Here is a 19,388-nt window from a genome sequence, read left to right on the forward strand (position 1 = left end):
TCGGCCAAAGTGGCAAAAAAATAGTCCTGGTCGTAATAAATTCAAATCCGTTGACCCATTTAAAATCCGTCCACTGGTTGTCGCGTAACGATGTTTTTAAAGTTGTAGACATGATAATAATTGCATAAAATAGAAGTAAAATTTAAAAATACCGTAGCCGGTTATTCCTTGGCCGATTTAGTCGGCCAAAGTGGCAAAAAAATAGTCCTGGTCGTAATAAATTCAAATCCGTTGACCCATTTAAAATCCGTCCACTGGTTGTCGCGTAACGATGTTTTTAAAGTTGTAGACATGATAATAATTGCATAAAATAGAAGTAAAATTTAAAAATACCGTAGCCAGTTATTCCTTGGCCGATTTAGTCGGCCAAGGTGGCAAAAAAATAGTCCTGGTCGTAATAAATTCAAATCCGTTGACCAATCTAAAATCCGTCCACTGGTTGTCACGTAACAATGATTTTAAAGTTGTTATAAATGCTGCGTATATTATAAATATAATAATGTCGTCTTCGAAATGAAAATGTCACTCTAAAGCCCGGTTCACAAAAGCTTTTTAGAGGTCGACCTTTTTTTTCAGTAGGTCAACCGATTTTAGTACAACTGAAATATAACCCAACCTAAACACATTCTTATTTTTTGCTGCTATTACAAAGTTTTTGTACATGAAAATAATTAGAGATTGAAATAATAACCCCATTTTTCCTATTTACAAGTATAATTATATTGTTTAATGAAAAAAATGTTACTCTATACTTTGTCTCATTTTGCATATATATTATAAATCGTTGGTTTATCTTTCTATCCCTGATCGTGGTCAAAGTTTATTTAAAAATTATTCAAAAGCTGTCTTTTAAAAACTTTTAATAATATTTCTTTTTACTTTAACTTTGAAGGGAAAAAGATAATTAATTGTTTTATTTTTTTGAGGCCTTTACCAAAAAATTATATTGAGCTAGCTACTCACCAATTTGTATTTTTAAAAAAAATCAATATTTTAATGATCAGCTGATATTATTGATTAGATTCGTAATTTGTAAACAACAGTTTAAAGATTTGAAACATGGAAGAATTAATTTTACAAGAAGTTATTTGCAAGTCGAAAAATGTGATTATAAAAGGGATAGTGATTTTGTTAGCAATTAGCAAAAATATTAATTTGTTTGAAACTTTATTTACCTTTTAATCGTGTATTTTTCATTGTTAATCTTTAATGAAAGAAGTCCACTATGTTATTCAATTGTATCTTAGTTAAATAAGTGTGAACAATTAGAATGTTGAGTAATATTCCGTGTTAAATTTCAGAGATTAAGAAATGATTTTATTGAGCAGCTTACTTCTCTCTGTTTTTTATAAAAGGTAATATTTTTATTTTTTATAAGCCTCGGCTGAGGCGTAACACGCACCGCATCCGCTTGTTTTTGGTAAGGTGTTAGGTTCGAATCTCGGCCCCACACCGCGTCATACTTAAAGACGTTAAAAATCGAAACAGGTGCAACTTATTACCATGCAAAATAGAACTTGCAGATAAATATATAGTGGCGTGCACAGTGTTGTGCCAGGAGGGTGCGCAAAAGAGGTGGTAGTTGACTTCCCCCCCTTCATTTTAAATTTTTAAAGAAAAAATTTTAGTGGGGGGGGGGGCAGGGTCAATTTTTGTTGGGAGGGTGGAGAAATCTTTCCTCAAAATAGTTAACTATAGGTTCAATGATAAGTACTACGGACAAAAAAAACTTTCTTTGTATCCTATCCTCCTCCTCCTATTATATAAACTTAAAGTAATACGATTTTTGTCTGAAGCTTAAGATTTAAGTAACTACTGTTCCGATTGGGTTCTCTAGTTTATGCAAGATTCACATTGGTCCTGTGAAGGTTTTATGCTTGTTTAATTTCCGATTTTATGGGTTTAAGCTATCTTCCTAGACCATTTCTGCCATTTTCGAATACAGAGCCCCTAAATGCCAATAGTATTTTATAAAGCAGTATGCTTTTTTGTCTGTAGCGAAAAATCTCGCTATTTGCTGAACCGTTAGGGTTCTCCTTTACAGTGAAGCTTCCTATAGGTGCAGGTAAGTGCTCTTGAGTGTATCCGCTAGTAAAAGATTGTAATCATTTATGAAAGATGTAGTTGCTCTTATTGTCCAAAGCTCCTCTTGTAATATGTCACAATGTGAAAATGGACAGAAATTTCGAATTATAAAATTGCAACTAAAAGTATTTACTTTTTTAGAGGTTCCAGTTAGCCTAAGTAGGAGGAAATAAAACCAACGAGATGGAACTCAATTTTATACCAACACACTAGAAAAATCATCTGTCGACGTGTAGTAATAAATATAATAAGAAGAATGTGTACATGGTTAATTTAGCCCAAAGTCTATACCAAACCAATGAAAAGATTTTGATACAACTTTATTATAAAAAAAAATAATCTGCCCTAGCACACATCCCTCTTATATTTAAACTATGAAATTCAACTCTTAATTGAAATGTCCGTCTATCTTTGGTGTTTTAAGGGGGGGGGGGGGTAAATGTGGTGTCTCGTCACACGACATACCAGCAATTTTATATTGGGTGCTACTCCCTTAGTTTTAGAGATAATTGGGTAAAATCTTTTTGGTTGTGTCACTTATTACCTGAAGTTTTGGTATCTTTAAAAAAAACGGCGGCGGGACCGCCGCTCCCGCCGTTCGTTGCCATTTTCCGCCGCCGCCCAAAATTTTTTTTTAAATTCATTTCTCCCCGAATTAGGCAATTTGGAATCATTTGAGACCATGTTATTTTTTTCAAAAAATTTTTCCCTTACAAGCAACATGTCATTTTTTCAAATTCTTGTTTATCAAGGTATATCTTAAATTCAGTGCTTATCCTGTATTTTTAAAGATATTGAAACAAAATATATTTGGGTTGGTCGGTAAAAAATATTTTGATAAAAAACAGCGGCGGTACCACCGCTCCCCCTGTTTTCCGCCGCCTCAAAAAAAAAAAAATTTATTGCATTTCTCGCCATATTATTTTTTGGCGGCGGAAAATGGCGGTAGACGGCGGTATGGCCGCCGTTTTTTAAAGATACCAAAACTTGGGGTAATTAGTGACACAACCAAAAAAAATTTACCTAATTATCTCTAAAACTTGGGGAGTAGCACCCAAAATAAAATTGCTGGTATGTCGTGTGACGAGTCACCACATTCCCCCACCCTTTAATTTTCATTTTTTTAGATAAAAGTACCTATCAATTTAAAGTTTGACTTTGTTCTACGAGACTTTTGTGTCTATAGATGAAAGGACAAGTATCTTTACTTTCTATGTTTTAGCAAGAACTTGAGTTCTCGTTGCTCTAAAGGCTTTTTTTATTGTAGATAAAGATGCATGTAACTCAATTGCATTATTATACATGCTTATGAAATTATTCCAGATGAGTCATCTTATTTATTAGCATTCATTATAAATGCTAATTTGTTACCTAATCTGTTTTCTAGTCATCTTTTAATTTTTTATGCTTCAATTCTAGTGTACATTGTCAACCTTGTTTTATTATTAATACATTTTTTTGTAAATCAACTTTCACATTCGCAAGCATTATATTTTGTACTATCTGTCAAAGAACTATCCCTTATGTTAAATTATTTAATTAAAGTTTTTAGCAACAAAATCACATGTAATTTAAAGCATCAACATTTCAAGAAAAAAAACCTGTTTTCAATATTTCTGTGATAACTTTTACATATTTTACTCAATTTCATCCTCAAATTATGATTGTATAATGATATTCAAATCTATAATAAAATATAATCATCCCTTCAATCAATCCTTTTTATTTCTTAACATCATGGCTTCTTTTTAACAAGAGTTTTTAAAAGCTTTTCTATAATTAGAGTCGGTCCATACGTATGTCCGTTACAGTTAGTTCTTTTCATTAATTTAAACAGGTTAGAATTGTCTTATTAATTTCAAACTTTGCATGCTGATTCCTAAAATAGCTAGGTACGACTTAGAAATAAACATTATCCTGTATCAAGCAGTTTTTTTTTACTTACAATTTTGCTTCAAATCTTCAAATACATTTATATTCTGATTATTCAGTTTTGACACTGCACATTTGTCCTAATTTCAGTGCTTCGCTTTTATGGATGTTGTCATCCTTGTTTGTATACTAATTCCTCGGACAACAATGTACAATATTATAAGCAAAGCAACTCAATATTCAAGTCCTAAAATTGTATGTATGTCCATAAACATTAATCTGTATCAAATAGTTTTTCAACAAATTTTCTTACAATTTTGCTTCAACTCTTAAATTCTGATTATTCAGTTTTGACACTCTATAAGTGTTAATGCACATTTGTCCTAATGTTTTAGAGCTCAACACATAGCGCATCCGCTCGTCGTCGGGGAGGTGATAGGTTCGAATCTCGGTCCGACACCGCGTCATAACTAAAGATGTTAAAAATGGTTCCTACTGCTACTATGTCAGGTGCGCGACATAAACAGTTAGAGTAGGGGGAATGCTTTGGCCCAAAACAGGTGCAACTCACTACCATGCACAGTTAGGACTTTTCAGACAAAGGTCGTGCAATCAAAGGGTTGGTTGTCGGATGGGCAAATGGATGCATTACACCGCAATCATAGGGCTTAGGGCTGACAACCCTATCCCATATCCATAAAAAAGCCACATTGTTACAGAAACACTGACATATTGTCAGCGGCCTATGCTCCCCCTGTGGAGTGAAAAGGGCTTGTTACTGTACTGTTACTTTTAGAGCTTCGCTTTTATGGATGTTCTCTGGTAAGTTCAAATGTAATTAAATTCAAACTTGGCTTGATGATTGCTCTAACTTAGTCTTGTAAAGATGATTTCTGTAATATGCAAAATTTAGCGTGTATATAAACTGTACATTTCTGGAAAGTCTGAATGTCCATTGAAACTTATTTAAGTTATTCTTCTATTAATCTTGACTTTTGGACAATCAAAAAAATTAGACACTGCGTGATATTATATTCAAATAGCAGCTACACTCTAGCATTTAGGGGTTTCTTTATCCTAAAAGGGAGGTGTGTGTAGTTTACCTTCAGCTTTAATTTTTTTTCCCCAAGGGCGATTTATACCTTACTACTGAAAATTCCCAGAACCTATTAGAATCTGTTAAAGTGAACCTTATAGGTCAAGCGAATCCTTTGGTAGAGACAGACAAACATCCCATTGGTTTTATATCAGGATGACTAGCAGATGCATGCTGAGCATCAAAAGGCGACAGAAATATTCCAACACAGCTTAGTGGTTCAGTGGTTTGGTATTGAGATCTTAATAATCAAACAAAAACTGATATCTTTAAATAATAGGATAATCATTCATTATTAGTGTAAATATACACTTAGAGGCACTAGAGGGGGGGGGGGGGGGGAGGGGTTGAATTCGACTACCTATCTTATTTCAGTTTTAAAAAAAAAGTTTTATAAATTTAGACGGGGGGAGGTATTGGTACCCTCCACAAAAATAGCTAAAAAACCTTCCACAACCAAAGAGAAGTTACACGTTAAAGAGGGATCCATTTGAACAGACTTACAGAGATCCTGTTACATTTCAATAATGTTTGTTTATACTACCGTTTCACTTCAGAGCTTCACTTTTATGGATTTTTTGTCATCCTTATTCAACAAAAAGACATTTCAAATTATAGAGTAGCTTCTGTACTAAAAAGATTAAACATGGCAGTTCTTTAATGAGGTTCAATAATAAACTACTCCCTTCCTTTTTGGTTATTTCTCTCTAAATTAGACAAGTTTAAATCATTGAGAAAACTTTTTTTGCTTCCTGTTTAAAATAACAAGAACAAAAAAAAAGTGCAAACATAAGGTGAACTTTTATCAAAGAAATTAATAATTTTGTCTTAAATAATCCAGGATCTGAAGACAATGGAGGTAATTTGATGTATATTTCCAACCATGAATAATAAAACTGCCCTTTCTGTAGATTACAAAAAGTAGTTGAATCGTTTGGATAGCCAACTTAATAAATTAACATCAAAATTCTATGAAAGTCCCCAAAGTTGTTGAGCCAACAAAGAAAATGTTTTTATAATACTTTAGGGACTGGTGTAATAAACAGCCCCCCCCCCCTCCCCAATTTCAAATTTATTGACGAAAAATAGCACAAAAAAATGGCAGGAGATAGCTATTTTCGATAACAGCAGCGGTCTCGCCACTATATCTTTATAGTTACACACTGTCTTCCTTATGAAAATGAATATTTAAAATTATTTTTTTAAGCGAAGCTTTTATATAATTAGGCTCGGTCCAGCACATTGAAATATGATTTAGGCCTCTTTCTGGGCCAATCTACTGTATATAATACATCGGTTACGTGGAGGCTGTGTTGTTTACACTTAACTCTTAATTTTTTTTTCAAGAGACGATTTATCTTGGTGAATAACATACTCCACAAAATAAAAATGAACCTTACCAGGACTTATAAGAAGCTTTACTGTAAAGGTGAAACATATAATTCCAGTAATAAGCGAGCTCCTTTGAGTCAGACAGAAAAACGTGTTAGGTTTGACGCCCCCTTTTTTCTTTTTCATAAAGAATAAAAGCAAAACAGATTTAGAGGGGTTGGGGTGGTTGTACTCTCCTCAAAAATATCTAAAAATCCTTCCAGAAGCTACACTTTAAATGATTGTCTTATCAGTTTAGCGGTTAGAGAGATCAATAGGAAAAGATACACACATCCTGTTACTTTTCTATAAGGATTGAAAATATAATAACTTTTTAACTTTACTACACCTAATGGTAGTTCCACAAAATGATTTTAACAAAAAGTTAAAATTTATCTTAATTAAAAAAAATCCGTAGAAACTCTTTCAATTCATACCTGTTTATCATTTATAGGGGATACTACCATTACATTTAACTTTGGGGACTTTTACTGAATTTGGATTGGTTGGTTTATTAAGTTGAGTGTTCAAATTCTTCAACAACTAATATTAATCTTCAGAAGGGGTAATTTTTTATGTTATCATTGGGGATGTACATCAATTTATCGGCAATTGTCTTATCCCATTAGATTCCTGATAAATATTATAGAATATCAAGAAAATCGAAAAAAATATGAGTCTGAGATAATAGCCTCTCATACCATAGGGATGACCAGCTGCTATGGGATACAGAACAGAAAAGAAGATCATATTTAAAACGTGGAATTAAAGAGTAGCTTCACACATTAAACCAAAGAATTAATAAAAATATAAGAATTATCTTATTTTATTTTGTTACAAATTATTTAGGTATAATTAGGAATCTTAAAATATTAATATTTGAATGTTTTTTTTCTTCCATGCAATTAAACGTCATTTTTTCCTGAAAAAAACAATACTTATTTAAATAGTAGATTTTAACCATTTCTTTTAGAAGCAAAGGTACTGCATTTTGTTTTTCGTTTCATGGGGGAAATATTTTCTCATTTGCTAATTAAGATACATACAAGATATATAGGTACTAGCGGCTATACTTATAAAGCCACATAGGAAAACTTTACGAAAGGAGGGGATTTTATTGTCTTTAAATAAAAAAAAGTGAAGTCGTATCCTTAAAAAGAGAAGCTGCGTATATTTACCTTATAGGATGTAGTGTGCATGCACAGAAATTTTATTTTGTTGGTGGTGAAAGGAGTGTTGTATATAAGTGCTTGTAGGCCAGTCTGCTTACACCCTGAAATTTTTAAATAACATAAACAACAGTATTATTGGTATTCATCCTAATATCAGTAATAAGATGTTTTTCTGTGTGTACTGAAAGATTTAACTGAATGCTGAATCGCTATGGTTCTCTCTTACAGTGAAGGTTCTGATTAAGTTCAAAATTTAGTTCATACTATTAAAATTAAAAGTATCTTGTCATTATTAGTTTTTTCTTGTTATTGTTAAGATTAAATGAAGTAACTGGAACTCTAAATTAATCTAGAATATTCTAATGTTGTGTTAGGTATGGTTAAGTGAACGACAATTCCATGTTAATGAAAGAATCAACGACTTAAATATCTTTTAATTCAATAAAAGGCAGAAGGACACACTTCCTAAAATATAAAGTAGAAACGTTTTTCATGTATAAAGCTAAGATCTCGTCATGTAGAGGCTAGGGCGTAGATAAATATCTCAGATATTGCTGGTTTTACTTTTCATAGAAGCTGTATAAATTTCGTTGGGTGCTATATTTCTGACCTAGCCCGGGGCTAGAGGTGAAGCAAATAGACAAATTGTAATAATAAAGAAGACAGTTTAAAGCTTAAGATCTCATAAAATAAAATATTGATCCTTATTGATTTATTACAGCGAAACTTTATAAATGCTTTGGGTAGGTTTTAGACTATTATTCTAGACTAGAGGCTAGAGGCGAAGCAATCACTAATATTATAAATCCCCTTTGATAAATATATCGCTGTTCTAAAATCCAGCGTTTTTATCCCTGTGACCATGGTTTAACACATTTTGAATCCGCTCGTTGTCGGGGATGTGATAGGTTCGAATCTCGGCTTAACACCGCGACAGAAATAGAGAAGTGAAAAATGGTTCCTACTGCTTCTATGCAAGATACGCAATAGAATAGTTAGAGTAAGGGAATGCATTGGCCGAAAACAAACACAACTTATTACCATGCATAGTTAAGAGTAAGACTTCAAGTTAAAGGTCGTGCAATCAAAGAGTTGGTTGTCTATGTGGTGTTAAGAAAATAACTTACCCTAGTTCTTTTTTTGCCTTTTTACTTTTTTGAATATTTTTATAGTGTCGGCTGCAAGTTTTGGTATGTGGTTTGTATTGTACATCAAAAGAAAAAAAAGTAAAACCTGTTTTGTTTGATAAAAAATCGTTCAAAATGTATCTCGCGTCACTCATCTTCTTGAAAAAAAATTGCACCTCATTTTCAGTTAATATCTGAAAAGATTTCAACGTTTGAGTATATGAAACAAAACAGGGATATATCACCAAAAGATAGAATATTTTGCGTCATCCAATACACTGTACCTATAAGGAATGTTATATTTTGCATATTTTAGGTGCATTTTAAGCATATATAACGTATACTAATAATGTAAAGTCTGGACATTCCCCCTAACTACAGTTTATGTATTTATTTATAAAGAGAATCAGATGATATTGTCTTCAACGTTTATAGTGTACATAATAACTAATGAGTTTCATTTAAAGAGCTTATGCTCAAGCAAACACAATTATACATGGCACACACACACACAAACAAGTAAGTAACCTATATCCCAAACCAACCCTTCTCCCCACCTCGCATCGCAAGATTTTTAATAACTTTAAGCACACGTTAATATTGTGATACATGAAAATATCACAAATAAAATAAATATAATATAATAATGCATTTTAAAGAATAAGTATTGTAACAAATGTTAATTTTAATGTAATTTCAATAAGTTTGTTTTGGTCCGCCATTTTTTCAAAGTTAGTCAGACTTTTATCAGCTGATTAAGCTCAATTCACAGCTGTAGGTTGTAAAAAAATTATTATAAAATTGATAGACGTTTCTTCAACAATGCAAAATTTCTATAATTAATTTAACACCAAAAATATTTAATTTTAATTTCGATAACTAATTACATTCAAAGTACTTTAAGATTGCAGATATCATTTTTTAATTTTCAAGAAAAATTAAATATTATTGAAATTATTTTTTAGGGATCATGAGGACGTCCGTCTAAATTTTTAGAAGCTAACTGAACAGCTGTTTGCTCAGGGAAAAAGGAACATTAAATATTTTTTTTTCTGAGTATATTTTCAAAAGTACGACTGAAAAACGGTTAACCTCAAAAAAGGTTGACCTTTTATTTCTCTCAGTCAACCTTTTACCTTTTGTGAACAGGGCTTAAGAAAATTTTTGAACTACAAACAAGTAACAAATGTGATTTAGATGGACCTTTTACCATAAAATTACTTTTTCATAAACTAATTATTATTTAACTACCTTTTTTAAAGTAGCTGCAACCATTTTCCACCCAAAAAAAATTATTGACTGCACTTAATGTACACAATGTACAATAGCTTTAAATCTTCCCACCCCTAGAGAAACTTCTTGTCATTTTTATCTTTATTGTTCATCAAATACAGAATTACTTTTAGAATATTTTAACACTTTTCTTTACCAATCTAATATAACATGGGTTGCCAATTATGTTCTCTTGGGAGCACCGTCTAATATACCATTCTATAAAGCTATAATAATCAATACAGAAATTATTATTTCAGCTTGGTTTCTTTTTGAATGTAGAAATAAGAAAATTAAACCTGTATTGTCAATGTTAAAAGAGTTTTTAAAGAATTTTAGAGCAATATTTATGCGTTTCCCAAAATATCAGAATGCGTATAATAAGTGGATAAGAGGATAAAAGGGTTAGTGTTATTACAGGGACATTAAGAAAATCTGTTTGTTAGTTTTTGTATCTCTTTCTTAATATCTGTCAATATTTCTTTCAACTATGAATTTTTTCTAACTTAAACTTTCATTCTTTTTTTTTCAGTTTCTTAAGCTGACGGCTCAGGGTAAACAGATAATCAGGATAACCAAAAATCCTTGTGTTAATGAAAAAGATGCCATTGCCCTCACTTTGACTAGACGAGAAATTACCAGCACTCAACACATCTTCAAAGAAGACGGAACACATGAAAGAAACCAAATTTATTTTTATATAGTAATTGTAAATAATTTCAATTTTATATTTTTAGTAATATTTTTGTGATTTTATGTTTATAAACTGATTAAAAACCAATAAAATACGTAATAATAATAATAATACTTAAGCCTTAAAAGTTAAAACACACACTTACGGATTTTACCCGCAACCTACTTTTCCCTTAGTTAGTTTTAAACCAATAAAACTGACCTGTGTGCTTTTTGTATTTATAAACATTATTTCAATTGTGCATTATATATCAATTAATAATAATAGTAAAAAGATTGCCATTAATAGTGCGCCTTCAACAAAATAGTTTACAATTGTTTGTCTAGTTTGAAATTGTATTAATTTTTTAAAAATTGTCCTTTCCATTAGTCAGAGATATTTCCAATATAAAACTTGAACAAATTAAACAACTTTTCATCAGATTTGTGACAAATTTTAAATTAAAATTGTTTTATAACATCAGGGAGGGGGGGGGGGGTGTGGTGTTGCAATAGACCTATAAAATAAAGAAATATATTTAGTTGAATATTAAGAAAGGTGGGTTGAATTTTGTAGCAATCTTTTAATCCAAGTATCAATGAAACTTAAAATGAACTTTTTGTGATTCTACATAGAAAAATACATAAGGAGGCATCTTAAAAAACCTTCTGTCTTTCTAGGTACATTATTCATGCTTAGAAATAAATCAAATATAAATAAATACCTAGTAGTCAAGAAATAAATATCAGTTAGTATACTATTGCCTTCCAGAACCCTCTCTCCCCAGTTTAGCTCTTTGACTATAAGCCTATATGTTCTTAATTTTATATTTTATCTATCAATAATACAAAAAAATAAAGAATGCTGGACTCAAATTTACTTCTATTTTAATAAGAAAAGTTGAAAGTTGTAACTTTAACCTATTTTCATTTTTACTAACAGGTATAGACTGGAGAGACATCTTAGTAGCAATGCAGCTACTGTAGAATTTGGGCTTGTCTGTATGTGTATGTTAATATATATTTACATTTCAGTGCTTTTTATTTTAATTTAGGTAATTAGACTCATTTTAAAAAGTCAGTTTATTGAATGAATAAGATTTTCTATTTGTTTATTTAATACTCTTTCATAAAGCTGCGCCACTGATTGACAATATTGTCCTAGGATGTTCACATTTTACCAAAAGTTTAGAAAACCTTCATTCTAATAGAAAATGAAGAAAACTTTTATTAGATAACAGACAGCAATAAAGGACAAATATGTTAAATCTACTGAAAGAATTTCATATTTTTAGAAGATTAATTGATGTGTTACCCAGGAATCTAAAGGGATAAGACATTGGCCGATAAATTTATGTACGCCCCCAATGATGATACACATTTCACCCTCTCTGAAGATAAAAAACCGTTATAATAAAACTTTGAGGACTAGTGTAATAAACAGCGCAATGTCCCCTCCATCCCTGTGTGTTTCAAGTTACCAGAAAAAAAGGTATGACCAAAAGGCAAATTATAAAAAAATAATTTGGGAACCACATTATTAGATAACCAAACAAATCTTATTTTTATGTTTTTTTTGTTTGGAGCTTTTTTGCTCTATGGTTTTATTACCATAAGTTTTCCTGTAACAGAACAATAGATTTCTACCCCATTTTTGTTACTTTTAGAATGAACTTACTTATTGTCTACATGTACAAATATGAACACTGATAAACAGATTTAGAAACATTTCAGTAAACCTGTTAAGGAAAATAAATAAAACAATCGTTTGGCGAACATTTACAAAATTATTTGAGTAGATAGTTGAACCAAATAATAATTAGGTACTTAGTAGAAATTACATAAGTACATAGATTGATAATTTTAAAAAATGTTAGTTAATGACCATTCATAGTTTGAGAACATAAAAGGTATATTATTTTGTTAAATAGTTAAAAAAATGTAAAAATCTATACAAGTAAACTCTCCTAGGAATGTCTAATCCTCTTACACACAATTTCCCCAGGTACACTTTTATCAAGCGCCTGATGACTCAAATTTTTCACTCAAACTTTCATGAATGCAATCAACATTTAGTTTTCAGAAGGAATATTAAGGTATGGAAAAGTGGATGTGTGTGTGTGTAATGTAGCCATGTTTTTTTAGTGTTTGGTACGAAGTTGTCTTGGAGTAGGACAAGACACCTTTTTATACTAGCTACCAGGACCAGCTCAAGATCAATGCTTTAGTACAAGTAGTTGACCTGCTGCCAAAAGTAGATGGTAATTATTGTACCCCATCCTCTCCACACCAAATAGAATATTCTGTGTTAACTATTCTTGAGAGAGATATAAATTTAATTTTTATATCATATTGTACATTTTCTATTTATGTATTTAAAATAAAATTCATTCCAACACATTTCATTATCAGTACAACATTCCATCTTGTTTCTATTTGAAAGTTTTAAATTTGTAAGATTTTAGACATTGATTACAAAAAAAATGCTGGTTGTTCTAAAATTAATATGCAGGGTACAGAAAAATGTGAACTTTATTAACCAAAGTTAAATGTTAACAAAATGAACATAATATTGCATTTTTTACATGTCATATGTCTGACAATTGATATCCATCTATTTTTTAATTCTCTGCTAAAACTATTATGATAAGTATTTTTTCCAATATGATCCACCTAAGCTTAACTAGTTAGAAGTTGATATAAAAACCTGGAAATCTTTCTTTGTCTTGTGTCTACAAAACTGTGTACAACTTTATTCAAAACTGCTGAATTAAACATTACACATATTGTGAAACATTAAATGATTAAGACAGGTTTCTTATTACAAACCTAAGTCAGCTGCTATCATAAAAAACAATCATGAAATAATAGAAAATGTGTCTAATTGTAATTGAGCCTGGTATTTGCGGTTGTATTATGTTTACAACTTACTTTTAGATGTTAGAAAGTCTAACCTTCAAATTTCCTTCCAGAAGACTTACTGATATTGAAATAAACTCTTTGGTCTAATGGTATTGCATGCATGTCTTCCTTTTAATGAATCCTCCATAGTTTTTCAGGTTTAGGTAGCCAATAACTTGGAAATTGAACAACCAGCTATAAGATCCTTGAAGACACTTTCCAAAGTAAAAGAAATAGTTTTAAGCCTGCTTAACAAAGCTAAGAAACTAAAAGGAAGAAATTAGGATAGAATAGTCAGGAAAGAAGATAATCCTAATGCAGCCTCCAGATTTGTGAGAACATCTTGTAACTTTAACTCTGTATTCCCAAAGCAAAGTTTAAACTTGTTTTTTTTCTCAGACAGAAATAAAAGTTACCACATTCACAAACTCAGTGAAGGTATTATTTATCTTTTCTCTTTGTACATCATAAAGGGGACTTCAGTGCATGATGAATGATAACCATGTTATTTTATAGATATACAGGACGTCATTCATACAATGTTTATGTATAGTAAACAAACCAATTAAACCCTTTTGTCTGTATGTTGATTCGTGTGAAAATGTGTATTTTTAAAGCCATTCAAATTATTCTCCCAAATTTAAATTGATAATTTTTTTTTATTATTATTGAGTGTCCCTTCCAATCTTCAATAATTAATATGATATTCATCAATTTTACCAACTTGCAGATTCACCTAATAATATTTCCTAATTCTTCAAGTAAAATTAAAACTTTGTATATAGATTTTTATTTTAAATTGCTCATGGCAGAACCATAATGATTAATGATGCAGGAATAGCTAAATTTTTAGATGAAATGTCCAATCATAATTGACCCATTAACTATTATAAGCAGTTAATATTAAAAGGAATAAGGCATCTAGGGCATAAAATATCTTTCCATAAATGTTTGTCTTCTAAACCTCGATTAAAACAATTCTGCAATAATCAAAACATCCTTTAATAAATAACATGTGTTTAGGAGAGGTAGAAATTGAATGTTTTAAAACAAGAGCTCGTAATAAACAATTATGTGCATCTTTTTTTCCCCTTGTGTACTCCTATGACTATTGAATTCAAAATTACCCTTATGTAGAATGCAATAGATGGATTGAAAATGTTGTATTAACCAATCAAGATTTTATAAAAGTACCCATTATTTTTAGAAGGCAACAAATTTAGAAAACGTATTCATAAACCTTTGGGTACTAGTATAATTCGCAGTCCAAAATACCTTCTTGGTTTAATGTCCTTGTTTCCGGACAAGATAATCTAAATTAACAATCTAGATAAGTTAAAAACATGTAACACTCAACCTTCACTTAACAACCTAAAATTTCAATGTTTTTACAACACAGCTAGCCAATTTCACAAATAATACAAGTCACATTTTATAATGCTGTTATTGAGAGTGAAAACGAAAGAATAAGAAGGTAAGTGGGGGATCTTAAGGGATTAGTCAATGGAAGATAAAATTATATACAATTACATCTCCAAATGACAAAAATTACACCTTCTTATTAAACTTATTGATTGAATGACTTAGACAATCCTAGTTAACAACCAACCAATAAAAACTCAATAAAAGTAACCACAATTTTTGAGCCAATAAATAATAAGATAACATCATGGTTATAAAACTTTAGGTAAATTTACAGTCCAAATGTCCCCTTCCTCCCTGAGAAAAGTGCCTCACCCTTTATGCATGCAAATTCTATAATCATACATTTTGATTTTCTGTATTTGTAACTGTTGCTGGACAACCAAAAAAACTAAATTAAACCTAAGTTTAGAAATACTTTGATTTTTTGGTCAAATTGATTTAACACTTGTTTTGTAAAGTTAAATGTTTATTTACACAAGGGTTAGGAGGGTAGAGAAATTGTAATCTTCATTGAAAACTAAAGTTAATGTGGAGGAATAGGACAGTGGATTAAATTTAAAAATCATGTATAGCACCGGGTTACTGACTATTTTCCACGAATACAAAAGCAAAAATCATGATATTAATAGCGTGGCCCCTTGGGTCTAACAAAACTGGTTTTAATTTCATAATTTTTCATCCTAATATTGAAAGTTGTCATTAATATATGTGGTAAATTTACTATTCTACAGATGACCTATACTCTCTATCTATCTATGTACAGGGCGACCACTCCAAAACCAAATAAATATAGTATTTTTATAGTATATTTTTTTAATCCATATAGTATATATAGTATATTTTTTCTTACTCATATAGTATGATATAGTATCAGACTTTGTTTTATTTAGTAATACATAGTATATAAATTATCAATAATAACTCAAGGCAAAGCTGTTATCAAAGTAATTTCACATATCAGGGGGGATGAGGGTGAGTTTTCCCACTTTTTCTTACTCTTTGATTATTAGGCTAGGTATTAATGTGAGTCTATATGTCATTAGAGATAAAAGTTTACTTTTGGGTAGAACTTCTAATCATTTTTTGGATAGGTCTCCAGGTTCAGGTGCTGCAGGCTAGCTGGAAGGTGGTTTCTGGACAAGTAAAAAAAAATTAAAATTTCTGTTTGAAGAGTTAGAGATCAACTTATTAAACAAAATATGCATCTACTAGTGGCTACGCCCCTAGCATCTAGGAGCTCTATAATCAAAGGGATGTGGATGGACAAAAAATAGCCTAAAACTACTTTAAGACCTTTAAGAAGCTTCAGTGTAAAGGAGAACTATATCTCTTTGTTAGTTAGCGAGATCCTTTGCTACAGACAGAAAAAAAGCTTAATACTTTATATAATAGGATATGTTATTAACAAATCTGAAGAAAAAATTAAAAGCAGACTCCAATTTTTGGTCCTGCAGGCCTCCAGGTTCACTCTGGACAGGTGAAAAATTCAAATTTCGTATTAGATAAGTAAGAGGTCAACTTATAAAACAGAAAATGCATCTTTTTGGATGTTATTAACATAACTGAAGAAAAAATTAAAATCGACCTCCAAGATCTGGTTCTGCAGGATTCCAGGTCCACTCTGGACAGGTAAAATTCAAATTTCTTGTTTAAAGAGTTAGAGGTCAACGTATAAAACAAAGCATGCATCTTTTTGGATATTTTTACGTATTAGAAGAAAATAATGACATTTAGCCTCCAGGTTCAGGTGCTGGAGACCCTCAGGTGGACTCTGGGAAGGTAAAAATCAAACTTCTGATTTGATCAGTTAATGGAATATTTGTTAAACAAAATGAGCTTATATTTGGATGTTATTTATATATCTTAAGGAAAAAATAAGATTAGCCTCCAGGTTTAGGTGCTTCAGGCCTCCAGGTAAACTAAGGACAGGTATAACATCAAAATTTTAAATTTAAGGAGTTAAAGGTTAGTTTATTAAACAACATAAGCATCTTTTTTAGATACTATTTATGTGTTTTAAAGAAAAAATGACAATCGACCTCCAGCTAGGTTAAGGTGCTGCAGGCCTCCAGATGGACTCTGGACAGGTAAAATATTATGTTAATATATAATAATATGTTAACAATTTCCAAATAAATGCATATTCTGTTATATAAATTGACCTCTAACTCTTTATATAAAAAATTTCATTGTTTACCTGTCCAGAGTGGACCTGGAGGCCTGCAAGACCTGAACTTTGAGGCCCATTTATATATTTTCTTCAGATTATGTTAATAAGTTAAAAAAATACATATTCTGTTTTAAAAGTTGACCTCTAACTCTTAAAATTAAAAATTTTATTTTTACCTGTCCAGAGTGAACCTTGAGGCCTGCAGGACTTGACCCTGGAGGCTAATTTTAATTTTTTCTTCAGATGTTAATAACATCCTAAAAGATGCATTTTTTGTTTAATATAAGTTGATCTCTAAATCTTCAAACAAAAATTATAATTTTTTTACCTGTCCAGAAACCACCTTCCAGCCTGCAGCACCTGAATCTGGAAACCTATCCAAAAAATGAATAAATAAAAGTGAACTAATACCCAAAAGTAAACTTTTATCCCAACTAACCTATAGTCTCACATTAATACCTAGATTAATAATCACGGAGTAAGCGAAAGTGGCAAAACTTTCCCCCCCCCCCAGTTAAGTTAATTCTATTAAAAAAAAAATGATATTTAACCCTTTACAGTCGGGCCCCTTGCCGCACCTTAATCAGTCTGGGGGGGCGTTCAACGCCCCCCCCCCCTATTATCTCAGTTCCTATTAGAGCTAGAGGGCTAAAATTTTTTGTGCAAGTCCCCTGTTTGATAATGAATTTCCGACCTTAAGTGAGTCAAAGTCGCTTCCTTTACCCCTTTATTTAACAACCTTTGTTTTTAGGTCCTTTTTTACTAAAAAATTTCAAACGGCTGTAATTTTCTTATTTTTGAAGCTAGAAGAACAATGTTTTTACAGAAAATGTTTATCTTTATGTAAATTTTATATTAAAAATATCAAAACATAAATTTCAGCGGCCGCATCTGTATTTCGCAGCTGCCAGCCGCCGCAGTCGGCGTTCGGCGGGAAAACGGCGGCGGATCTTTATGAAATTTTAATACGTTATGTAGACATGTAAGGAAAGCTTAAGTTTAAAATTTGAAGTCTCTAAATCAAAAATTGCGGTCACAGGAGCCTTTTAAAGATTTCTGGAGACCTGGAGGATCAGGACCTGCAGGATCATACCTGGAACCTGAAATTGACTTTAACACCTGTATTTCATATGAGAATGTACTACTAGAGGATATTTTAGTATTTTTATAAAATGCTTTGTTTAAGTCAAAAAAATATTTTTGCTCTTTACCTGGATCACCCTGCCAGGTTTGATGGCATCCTGTGCCCGCCAGGATGGAGATATTCAAAAAATTCCAACTCTCAGTTATGTGTCATACCCATACTTAAAAAGTCACGCAGTTTGGGCTCTTTATCTTTCACACACAGAAAATGAGAAAGAAAAAACCGGATGGGGGGGGGGGGGGGCGTTAAGGGTTAAAACATAATCACAAACAATAATATATTTTCAGGATTTTCTCAATTACTGTAGAGCTTTACGCATTTTTGTCATATCACAGTATCTTTTGATATGTTATTTTAGGTTAGGTTAGGTAAGTCAAAGGTTAATGATTGCCCCTCAGAGATAAAGCCCCCCGCAGGGGCTAGAAATAGGAGAAAACCTACTATGAAAATAAGACAAAACGCTCCATCAGAGGCGTTGTCTCAAAACTGACGATATTCGTTTTTTGCTATTTAAATTTAATATCATATAGTATATATAGTAAATTTTGGTCAAATAAAGGTAATATTATATAGTATATATAGTAAATTTTTGTCATATAGTATGATATAGTATCCAAATTCATCCTATATAGTATAAATAGTATATATAGTATGCAGTGGTCGCCCTGTATGTATAACTAGAGTTAGATTAATTCCAAGTAAACACAACAATTGGAAAATAGATGTTTTGAAAATAACCGTACCTAGTCTCAAATTTCTTTCAATTAACATGTCCAACTAGTTCAACAACAAATAGTTATTTGTCGCATCGTATTAAAAACAGTTTTCCGCGGATATTAAACCAAAAAATATTAAATTATTAAAGATTAAACCAATTTTGTTAGCCCCGAAAGTCCGCCGACCTAGACTAACAAAACAGGCATTATTTTTGTTTTAATTCCTATGGAAAATTGTCTGTAATACGCAACTCTGCAGTATGGTTGCGAACCGGTTCTTATCCAGCGGATATTAGTTAATAACTCTTTTTATTAACTTCTATATAACCACTGTAAGTCCGTCAATCATTCAGTCATAGTACGTT

At 31.3% G+C, this 19,388-nt stretch overlaps 1 protein-coding gene and 1 long non-coding RNA gene across 2 annotated transcripts in view; both read right to left on the reverse strand.

The window, feature by feature from the left end:
• LOC145304402 (multiple PDZ domain protein-like) overlaps positions 1 to 19,388 on the reverse strand; it is an 88,914-nt gene that overhangs the window by 11,271 nt on the left and 58,255 nt on the right. The window lies entirely within an intron of this gene.
• Positions 6,974 to 8,939, reverse strand: LOC145312709 (uncharacterized). The gene is made up of 3 exons (XR_013877086.1): positions 8,830 to 8,939; positions 7,603 to 7,697; positions 6,974 to 7,346 (listed from the first exon to the last, which is right to left on the reverse strand). It is a non-coding gene; the product is annotated as an uncharacterized LOC145312709 (long non-coding RNA).

The sequence above is a fragment of the Acartia tonsa genome, chromosome 2 (genome assembly GCF_053477335.1).
Source record: "Acartia tonsa isolate MP-2025a chromosome 2, ASM5347733v1, whole genome shotgun sequence".
In the NCBI taxonomy this organism is placed as follows: domain Eukaryota; kingdom Metazoa; phylum Arthropoda; class Copepoda; order Calanoida; family Acartiidae; genus Acartia; species Acartia tonsa.